General features: G+C 35.5%; 3 long non-coding RNA genes across 6 annotated transcripts; 2 read left to right on the top strand and 1 right to left on the bottom strand.

Annotated features, from left to right (window-relative positions):
• The first annotated feature begins 1,291 nt into the window (after positions 1-1,291).
• Positions 1,292-3,054, top strand: LOC118750873. Its single transcript, XR_004994449.1, has 4 exons — positions 1,292-1,827; positions 2,031-2,363; positions 2,420-2,564; positions 2,618-3,054. It is a non-coding gene; the product is annotated as an uncharacterized LOC118750873 (long non-coding RNA).
• A 108-nt stretch (positions 3,055-3,162) lies between these two features.
• Positions 3,163-3,896, bottom strand: LOC118750874. Its single transcript, XR_004994450.1, has 2 exons — positions 3,806-3,896; positions 3,163-3,630 (listed from the first exon to the last, which is right to left on the bottom strand). It is a non-coding gene; the product is annotated as an uncharacterized LOC118750874 (long non-coding RNA).
• On the top strand, positions 3,219-5,651 carry LOC118750872. 4 transcript variants are annotated; one of them, XR_004994448.1, is made up of 9 exons: positions 3,219-3,457; positions 3,522-3,625; positions 3,832-3,968; positions 4,028-4,125; positions 4,200-4,469; positions 4,526-4,753; positions 4,820-5,267; positions 5,341-5,391; positions 5,636-5,651. It is a non-coding gene; the product is annotated as an uncharacterized LOC118750872 (long non-coding RNA). The 4 variants fall into 4 exon arrangements; XR_004994446.1 differs by having other exon boundaries at positions 3,832-4,125; positions 4,200-4,465; XR_004994445.1 differs by having other exon boundaries at positions 3,832-4,125.
• Positions 5,652-9,546: the final 3,895 nt, after the last annotated feature.

Below are 9,546 nucleotides of genomic sequence, written 5' to 3'. Positions count from 1 at the left end.
AAAAGGCGAACGGCATAACGCTAAGTCCTCCTCGTTAGCAGATCTTTCAAATGGTCTTTCAAAAGACAGTAACGAGCTTTCAAGATAGTTGACAATTGTCTTACGAAAGACTTTTGTCTTTCGAAAGACTGTGGTGAGTTGAAAGACAGTCGTCAGAACTGCCCTGTTATACTGATTTGACAATATCTTATTTGAAAATTGTGCATACTATAGCCGAATGGCAGAACATAGTGCGAGAGAGCTGCCTTATTAATTCACTTGCTTATTGGGCCATGTACCGCTACAAAACTTTAGGTGCGCTTAAATTCTCTAACACTTGCACGACAGCCACCATTTTTTAATATTTTCATTATTTATACTAAAATAAATAAATTATTTATTTTTACAATTAAAAAAAGATTAAACTACGTTTCTTATTGAAAAGTTGAATGCTGACAAATTCGATATTTTGACGAGCGTGGCGAACACCAAGTCTACGAGTAAGTTATATGTAGGCAGGCATTTATACTCATAGAAAGTACAAAAGTTAACCGAAGTAACCCTTAAAATTTGTAATCACAATGGCTTAGGCACGGTGCACATTATAGCGATACGATATGCTATGCGATATGCGATACGATACGCGATACGATACCCGATGCCATATGAAATGCGCGCAGTGCACATTAGAGCGATACGATACGCGATGCGACACGCGTTACCATTTGGTGATAGCTACACACACTTTTGTGCCCTTATAAGCTTGTTAATGAGTTAAATGAGTTGCTTCTCAACCGAGTTCTTTCGAATGATGGGTCTATGTTTATATCTATAAACGTTTACAAAATTTAAGAGAAAAGTATATTTAATATCGAGTAAAACTGATGTTTATTTTTACAAAGTCGGCTAAAAATTAAATGCGATATTCAAATTTTCATGACAAATTATTTCAGAATATTGCGTTGACTACAAGGAGAAATCTTACTTTTCTTTTTCTTATGAAAGGTTGAATAACTTTCCCCCGATTTTTGAAAGTAAAAATCACTATATATTAAATGTTAATTTTGCATCAATTCAGGAGTAGTATAGTTGCGTAATAAAATAGTGCGTGAAAACTTTGCCAAATTTGAAAAAAGACGAAAAAAATGAACACAGAAAATACACACAGATCTCTTAAGTTTTCTAAAAGTTTATATACATATATCATTCGAAAGGTCTAAAATCGGTATATAGTCAACTGAGTTACAGGCTTATAAGTGCGGAAAACCGTTTTTTTTTTAACAGTAAATCAAGATTGTGTGGGTATGTGACAAAAATTGCGTATCTCGATTCTTACTTCCCTCGGCAAAACCTACCTGAAAAATAACATGACTTACCAGTAATGCGATTCTGAATCTAATTTTAACCACATTTCACGTTGTTATCTCTAGTTAACAACTTTTTTTGGGGTTAAGTGATTGTGTATCACCTTTAACCATATTTGTTATTGTTTAGTGTTAACAAACGCAGTCAGCTGTTTGGTGACAATATTTTTTGTGGTTAAGCTAACAGGATCTAGTTTTTCGTTGTTAAGCTGTTGTTTGCAAATTTTGCTGTGAAATTAAATTGAAGAAATTTATAAAATTGTGTTAAAAAATGGCGTTTGCATACATTGCATCATATTTATATGATAATGATAATGATAAGAATTGACCGGCGTAGGCTTCGCGAAATCGACAACCCATTCGAACTAACGCCAAGGGAGTTCCGGAGGCTATATAGACTTAGTCCCGGCATGGCTGAAAATGTGGTGTCGCAACTTGATAACCAGTTACGAGGATCACGAATAACAGTGCTATCGACCGAAAAGTAGGTAAACCAATATTCCTCAACTTTATTGAATATTTTAACTGCGTTCCAGCGGTAGTACGAACTGCAGGGTTTACTGAAATATCTGTTTTTACCTTTTATAAGCCTTATGGGACGTGGAACAGCTTTTCCTGTAAAACGTTTAATTCGTACTACCGCTAGAAAGCATCTTATATAAGCATGCGTTTATGTACTCGTTAAAGGTTCTAGCGGCTCTAAGGTTTTATGTCACTGGATGCCATCAACGCCCAGTAGGAGAACAGTGGGGCATTTCCATGAGCCAAACATCGATAAGCTGTTGCATACACCGTGTGACTGACGCGATCAACAATTCAATGTTTACCACTAAAGTGAAGTTCCCTATGACGCAACTGGAGTGCCAAGCCGCAAAGGAAATTTTTGCGTCTGCACCTCCACCATTTGTAGCAGGAACTATCGGTGCAATCGACTGCACTCATGTCTCTATTTTGGCTCCCAAAAATAACGAATCAAATTAAGTCAATCACCATGGGTACCATTCGATCAACGTGCAAATGGTAAGAACAAATCTGGTACATTTATATTGTTATTTTATGATTGTTAAAACTTATAGATATGTGACCCAAATCTTAAAATTTTAAACGTAAATGCAAAATTTCCGGGAGCACGGCATGATTCATTTATTTGGAGCTTTTCTGCAGCGCGTCGGGTCATGCAGCGGTCGTTTGAAAATGGAAATCACAACACATTTTTGATTGGTAAGCTATTTTAATTCCATATGAATTAGAATATTAAAAGAAAATAATTACAGGCGATTCTGGATATCCGTTGGAGCCATGGCTGATGACACCTCTATCTAACGAGCCAGAAGGAACGCCAAAGTTTCGGTACAACGAGGCACTATGTAAAGCGCGTAACCCGATCGAGAGACTCTTTGGCGTCCTTAAAGGTACATAGCGGTGCTTATCACAGCAAAGAGTTCTTTTGTATGACCCCGGTTTTGCTGGCCGAGTAGTCAACGCGTGCGCAACATTACATAATCTTCGTTTGTGCGATCAAACAACCGATTTCGACGATAGGGTTGTTTATGATGCCGAAACACTAAGCACTGATAACAATTCTGAAGCACCTTCTTCAATAGGAAAACGTGTCCAACAACGAATTATAGCAAATTTTTTTTAAATATTCACTTTACTAAATATATATGCCATCAACGATCGTCTCGATGGTAGGCCAGCCATCAGCCGAGGGACGCAAGTAAGTGCATTTACAGCAAATTATATGAACTTCATTTAAGTATAAAAAACAATGTTTTATTTTACTTTATTTTGCATTTAAAATGAACGACTGCAATAATTTTCTAGACTTGTTCAGTGCACGTCAACTAACTCCTTTATTTGTCAACAGCTTTCTTCAGCATCTTGCTCTTCACAAAACAATGATGTCCATAAGCATGGGCAACAATTTACGCATTATACATATATGTAATGCATTTTTAACAAATCAATGTGTAGTACTTTCCAGAATCAATGAATATACTTAGCGAGGCGTTAAATGGCAACGATAAAACTGCAGCTGTGGGGCAACCGCCGTTCTTTATGGCTGTTTTGGATAGTTTAACTGTGCACAGTAAAATGTCGCTGATCCACAGGTAATGCAGGTCAAATTTTTTGTTTGGAACCAAGCAGCTAAATTCATTTTATTTGTTTTTACAGCCTCAATCAAAAAGTTCCATACCTGCGCCGGCTTTAGTAGAAAGCTATGTACGGTTCCTCGTTCACACCAAAATCGAACCGGTGGGCATTAAGAGGATTCTTGCGTAAGCTATTCGGAAGAAGCAAACTAGAGCTGTGCGATTAATTGATCTATCTTAATTTATATCGTATTAATCATTATCTATCTAATCAAAATATTGATTACTGGGAGTAATTGATTAACCGAACAACTGATAAACCAACTTGCTCGAGTAATCGAATAATCGCACAGCCCTAAAACAAACCATCTTTTTACAATTGTTTCATTCAGCAATTGCTGCTCGCTGTTTTCAAGCATCAATACTACATATACTGCGTGAAATGTTCCTATATCGTTTACATCACAACCAGCCCAGCATCGCGGTCAGCTACTTTACACTGTGCGACCGTTTCGCAATTGAATTTGTGGTGAAAGCCCGCTAATCACTGGACTTAGTAATGCAACCACAAATATCTCGTTATTTCAGCGAACAACTACCTGTTTCTGTGGCATCGAGCGAAAGTGATAATCTGAATCGTGTGTTGATACTAACGTTGGGATTTTCTTTGCACATGACTAGACTCGGTGAGTTTTTACTTTTTAAAGTACCTTTAAAAAATTTTTAAGTCTTGCTCTTTCTTCCCACATGCTCTACTTAGTATTATAATGCAAAATAAGCCATATTCGTGAGCATTGCCCTTGCTAGCTTGCTTTCCACCTGCTTTAAATGCATTTTTCGTGCAAAATAGTCATCATTTGGAGAAAAAGCAGTTGCTTAAAAGGCAGTTGAAGAAGAATATCGTAACTGGACGATGTCAAATGACTACGACCATCATTTTATGCGGCCTAGCACAAGTACACTTTTCCTTTGTTTACTTTCCAAAATGATTTGGGAAACGGAGAATGTCAGTGCAGTGGCATATATGTATGTAAGTACGTACTTTTTGCATTCAATTAAAAAATTTAAACAAACGCGCATTTTCAGCACCGCCTGTTTCTTCAATGAATTCCCCAATGCGCCAGCACATGCCCTGTATGTTACATGCGTTTAGCTACTCAGTTTGCCAATCGCGCCCTCAATCGTAGCAAGTATTGTGGGGAATGGTATTGTGAAGGGTTATTTACAAAAAGAGATACACTACTACATCAATTCTGTTGGTATAATACTCGCTGCTCTGCCTGAGCCACATCGGAGTGTAAATGAACACCATGGGTAAAATTGCGTGTCCTGTTTAGTATCATTTTCAAAGAAATCTGTTTACATATTTCATCATTTCAGCGAGCCGGTGATACGTACCGCATTCCAGTGTTTTCAGATGGTATTTACGGATTTTTTAATTGTTAAGCCTTGCGTTGCCCACAGCTTTGCATAGTCACTGCGGCAAAGTTTAACCCGCCCACATGGCAGGCACTCATTTGGCAAGTTATATCTGCGTTGCTGTATAATCTGCGTGCGCTTTCCAGTATGGAAAGCAGTGCCAGCGGCAAGATATTGATACACCAGTCGCGCAATACAAGCTTAAGCGAGAGAGCACCTTTGAATTAAAATGCATGCCCTTCGCGTTGATGGGCCTGCTTACTAACAACAGCATCGAACACGACAGGAATGGTGAGATGATGGTTCGTTAGGGTTCGTCTTAAATCATGCATACCGAAGCGGAGTATTCAACACAGCGCAAAAGCAATGCACGAAGAGGCAGAGGCTGCCGCTGTTGGGCGTGTGCAGGGTAATGTATAGAAGAAATGTTGGAGATTTGGAATGTATATTTGTTAATGCTTGCTTTTTTTTTTTTTAAATAGATTTTCAATCTGACAATTTCTCAAACTTGAACCGGATACTACTAAATTTGGGTAATTGAAAAACAATAGGGCTATTCAGGATCATGTGCATATGCTCTTACATTTGCATATCCGTTGCATTTGTAAACTCGCAACAATAAAATATACACGATTGCCATGGAAGCAAGCATAAAAGTTGCAAATGCAATTCCAACTGCAAATCCAAAACCATTTCCACAATATCCTGAACAGCCACAATATTTTTTCTAAAGGTTTGGAAATATATTCATTGGTTTTGATTCTTGTATATTTTTAGAAACCCGGAGAAACTGGCTAATGGGCGCTGGGTAAGGGTCACACTGGTACACGGCTGGCAAATGCGCATTACGTCAATTAAAGAACCGGTTTGATAACCAAAAAGGATTATGCCGTAACCTTACCGGCACCCTGACACTTATTTAATAAGTACCAAATATGTACATATCGCACACTATCTTCAAAAGTGACACAACTCAAAATTTGGCATTATGTATATAATGCAATATTTAACTTTGCCAGTTTATTTACAACAAGTAAAAAAGTGCTAATTTGGAACTAGTAATCAAATGGTTCTTTTGAATCACAACCAAATTATATTCAACTATAAGTACATATCGTCACCTGAAATGCAAAAAAGACGTCACAACATCGTAACTGAAATGGAAAGAGTCGTGACTAAAAATTTTTATTATTTTTATTATACGATGTAAGAGTTGTAAGTCGATAAAATCCTTCATATCGAACAAAAACTGAATTTTAGATTTTTTATTAGTTGACTTTTTGAATTTCAGCGACGATCTTGTTACGTCTTTTTGCATTTCAGGTGACGATATTTAGGTTTCACTAGAAAATTTCAGTAGCCGGTAAGAAAACTAATGAAATAAAAGCAAACTATTTAGCCTCAGAAATTAATTCTTTATTGACATAATAAATAATATATGTCAATGAACTACGCATTAAATGCTGCTGTCTAAATTAAAAATATAAAATTAAATAAGTCAGGTACACACAAAATTTAATTTCATGTTGTCATTTCATTTATTGCGAAAACAACAATAACTCAGTACAGTAACATCAGAAAAATTAAATAAGGTAATAATGGTTACTAAAGCTAAGCTTTCAATAAATAAAAATTAAATAATTCATTTATTAAATCGGTGATTTTTTGTAAATATTCGAAATGTTTTTCATGCCATAAAGGTTTTTTAATTTTTTTAAAGGCTTACATTTTAACAAACACCATACAAATTCAAGTTTTAAACTGTATACATAGTTAAGAAGTATTCTCCAAAGTTTAATGAAAATTACAAACTTTTTAATGAGAATTTCTAAATTTAGAGAAATTCTTATTTAAAAGTTTGCAATTTTGATGAAACTTCGCCACATACTTCTAAATTATGTACACAGTGTGAAGCTTGGATTTGTATAGGTTTATCAAAATATAAGCCAGGTTTTTAAAAGAAAAATAACACAGATTTATAGCACGAAAAACATTGCGAATACTTAAAAAAAATACCGTATACTCAAGGAACGAATACTTATCACTAAAAAACAAATTCGGAAAACCACATTCTTAAAATACAATTCATTTAAAAAACAAACCAGTAAAAAGACACTCCAACTATAAATAAATTAATAATAACCTTAATCTATTACATAGGCCTGCGCAATTTAATTTTTTTCCCCCGCTCCAATAATTATGTTATTTTTTTAATACCTGTATGTTAAATTAAAATACATCTTTGGTTCTTTCTAGCACGTCGGGATTTTTTTTATTGGTGACACGTATATTTTAGAATTTTTAGCAATTTGCATGAAAAGCCAAAAACTCGTTAATTTAAAATTGAATGTTTACTTAAAAACCGACAGTTTTAATTAAAAATACCCATAAATAGACTAAGTAAATCAGAAAACTTATATAATTTCGAAGTTAACTCTAAGAAAATTTATACAAGCGTTAACTTCCATTGTTGCAGTGGCGGTAGCCATTTGTTCCGTGGCAGCACCCATCCTGCTAATTGCCCCAGCATTAGAACGGTTGGCCTCCGCGTTCGTAGCAGCACTTTCAGCAAGCATCTAAGAAAATATGAGTTTTATTAATAATGCAAAAAAATACAATATTAAAATAAATACCCTTTCCGATTCGGCCTGTGCTTCGGCAATTTTCAAAAATTTTGCCTTTGTTGGCGATTCCTCCGTCCGTTTTCGCTTGGCGGTCCTGCGCGGTGTCTGCCTCGGAGTTTCGCACCGAAGCTCCGATTCGCCTTCTGACACCGTTAATGGAGGTAAGAGGATGGTGTCGAAATCTTCGTCCACGACTAGGCGGAAATTTTCATCCGCCGCCCCCAAGGCCACTTGCAGGTTCTAAAAATAGCATAATGAAAATTACAATATGATTAGCATTTAGTACTATACAGGGTGTCCCAGAAGCTTGTGCCAAACTTTAGGGCAAGGTAGGTGGGGGGGTGAGCTCACTGATAAACAAAAAATTTTCAGCTAAAAGTGTCACCGTTTTTGAAATATTTACATTATTTCAAATTTAAAAAAAATCGTGCCTTTTCATGTGTTTTCTTTAACTGCAACTACAAACCGGGCAAAGCTTCACCGTAAATTAGGTGAATATCCGCATATTCATGCGACGTATACTGCGTGTTCTCTGTCATAGTATTAATAACACAATTTTTCCAAGGCCTTCGATTCAGTTAATCACACATTGTTGTGCAATAAGTTATCTAACTATTTTGGTTTTAGTGAAAGCGCAGTAAGGCTGCTTAAAGATTACTTAAGTAATAGGTTCCAAAAAGTTAGGTCTGGTAATAAGCTCTCTGAGCTCGCCCCCATCTCTTCAGGCGTGCCACAAGGCTCTATTCTTGGCCCTTTACTATTTAGTATGTTTATCAACGATGTATTTACGAGATGCTCAAATGCCAATGTACATGCGTATGCAGATGACGTACAACTGTATCTCTCCAACAGAATAGGGTTGGTCGAAGACCTTAGTTATAGGCTTAATGAGGATTTGCACTCCATCTTTGAGTGGTCGAAGGAAAACCTACTTCATCTTAACGCGCAGAAGTCATATGTACTACCCATATTTAAGGAAAAAGTTGAGCATTCCGTGATTCCGCTTTTGCATATTGGTACTAGCCCACTTAAAGTAGTTGACAAAGTTACAAATCTTGGGTTTGTCATTAACTCTAAGCTAACTTGTGAGGATCATGTTAACAAAACTGTGAGCAAAATATATTATACTCTTCGATATCTTAGAATTACTTCGCAATATGTTCCTTTAGCCACTAAGAAAAAGTTGGTTCAGAGTTTAATAGTTCCACTTATTATGTATTCTGAGATAGTTTATAGCAAGCTAGATTCTCACTCTAAGCACAAGTTGGACGTAGCTTTTAATTATGCCACGAGATACGTATACGGTCTGAAGAAGTTTGACCATCTTTCCTTGTTGAGAAACTCGATACTTGGCTGCGACATACAAAATTTCTTAAATGCCAGGAACTGCATCTTTATTTTTAAACTAATTACTCTTGCGAAACCGGAATACCTATATGAAAAACTCATATTTACTAAATGCTCTCGCTCTTTAACTCTAATTGTGCCCAAGTTCAATTACTTATGCTCATCCCGACTGTTTTTCGTTAACGCTGTTAGACTTTGGAACTCCCTTCCTCAGTCGCTAAGGAGGTTATTGTCTAGAGGCAGCTTCAAGAAACTTATACTTCAGTATTTCTCTAATTAAAATTTCTTGAAAACATGGTTATCGACTCTCGCAATCTAGATTATGTTTATTAATGTTTATCTTTCTTTTTTTTTCTTATAATTTAATGTTTTATAATTACTTAATGTTTTAATGTTTTTTAATGTTTTTTAATGTTTTTTTTTTTTAATGTTTTTTAATGTTTTAATGTTTTATAATTACTTAATGCTTTAAATTATTAAATATTTTATCTGTGTATTTTTTATTGTTAAGGTATTTAATTGCTTATATTTACATCGTTGTGCAAGAAAAGATTATATCTTAATGTACTAATTATCATTAAATTAAATAAATAAATACAAATACAAATACAAATACAAATGTTCGAAGGGTCCAATTTCACAAAATCCACTTTCACTAATTCCGGTAAGCAACATAAAATAATGTCAAGAGCAAGTAATTATGTACCTTTGTACTAT

This window comes from Rhagoletis pomonella, unplaced genomic scaffold (genome assembly GCF_013731165.1).
Source record: "Rhagoletis pomonella isolate Grant_MI unplaced genomic scaffold, Rhpom_1.0 Rhpom_scaffold_00433, whole genome shotgun sequence".
NCBI classification, from domain to species: domain Eukaryota; kingdom Metazoa; phylum Arthropoda; class Insecta; order Diptera; family Tephritidae; genus Rhagoletis; species Rhagoletis pomonella.
The sequence above is the reverse complement of the archived record's forward strand: the minus strand, read 5'-3'. Positions and strand labels throughout refer to the sequence as shown.